Genomic DNA, 1,160 nt, shown 5'->3' with positions numbered 1-1,160 from the left:
GAACAGTGCACATGGAGACTCTCCTGTTTCCTGACTTCTGTCTCTGAAAACAGAGAAGAGCTTTTCATGATTTGGAGGATGTAGCATCAACTGAAATCATTTCCATTAATGGTGAAAAAGAACAGTAAAGGCAGTGAGTTTGTTTCTTAGACATGAGAGGACAATCTCTCTCACCTCTTGGCTGCACTGCCTCTGTTAAATCTAACAGCAGTGTACTCAGTAACTTCCTGTTCCTGCATGTGTCTGTGAGGCTGAGCTGCTCTGATGTTGGAGTAGAGAGGATCCGCCTGGTTATTGGAGAAGTGGATGCTGGTATACTGAAGATCATCCTGCTCCTCTGGCTGTCTCTGATCAGCTAAACACTGTATAGGAAAAAAGTTCTCAGCTACAAATGTGATCAAATGTATTTGAGTTAAAGAACAACAGCAAAGAAGGATTTGTGAGTCCAACAGGAAGTTTAAAACCACAATGTTGGTTATTTGTACAACACTGATGTGACTGTTTTCACCTGTTCTCTATTGTTTGCTCTGTCTTCAGATTTAACAGGTTCCTTGGACATCCTCTTTTTTCTGGTTGGGACAATTAATGTTGAACAAAATAATGACATTCATAAACTGTTAAAATCAAACTGTATCTCACAAACAATAATGTAACAGACCTGCTCACTGAATCCACAGGAAGACAGAGAAGAACATGAGACTCCTGCCTGTCAACAACAGCAGTTACTCCAGCAGCTTCTAATGTTCCTGCTCCTGTGGCAACACAGATCAAAGTAAAACACTGACAGTTAAGTTAGCATTACAACAACTGAGCACAGAGTTGATTCGGGCATGGGATCAAGTCAAGTTAAGCCACAACATTGTAGAATAAATGTTACTGTGCCTGGAATTTTAGATAATTGTACTCTTTGTAAAACTGCACAGGAACTTGTTCATGCATGAATAGTCAGTAAAATAAGCTACTGTAAGACTTGAGTTCACTGAAAATCATGTAACGCTTTCCTTATTTTATGGCCTCAATTATCTGATTGTGACATAAAGTAGAGTCACTGCAGGTTAGAACAGTTAAAGCGGTGCTCTGATCACTGATGTACTGGCATATAGTCAGAGTTAGACAACTTAGATTAGTCCTTCAGCACAATGAGTTAACTGGTGCCATCC

At 39.9% G+C, this 1,160-nt stretch overlaps 1 long non-coding RNA gene across 1 annotated transcript; it reads right to left on the bottom strand.

Annotated features, from left to right (window-relative positions):
- LOC106456410 (uncharacterized) lies at window positions 1-747 on the bottom strand. The gene is made up of 4 exons (XR_001290541.1): window positions 659-747; window positions 509-569; window positions 175-362; window positions 1-43 (listed from the first exon to the last, which is right to left on the bottom strand). It is a non-coding gene; the product is annotated as an uncharacterized LOC106456410 (long non-coding RNA).
- Between the last annotated feature and the right edge of the window lie 413 nt (window positions 748-1,160).

Source organism: Pundamilia nyererei, unplaced genomic scaffold (genome assembly GCF_000239375.1).
Source record: "Pundamilia nyererei isolate P.nyererei 1_Seehausen unplaced genomic scaffold, PunNye1.0 scaffold00186, whole genome shotgun sequence".
Classification (NCBI taxonomy): Eukaryota; Metazoa; Chordata; class Actinopteri; order Cichliformes; family Cichlidae; genus Pundamilia; species Pundamilia nyererei.
The sequence above is the reverse complement of the archived record's forward strand: the minus strand, read 5'-3'. Positions and strand labels throughout refer to the sequence as shown.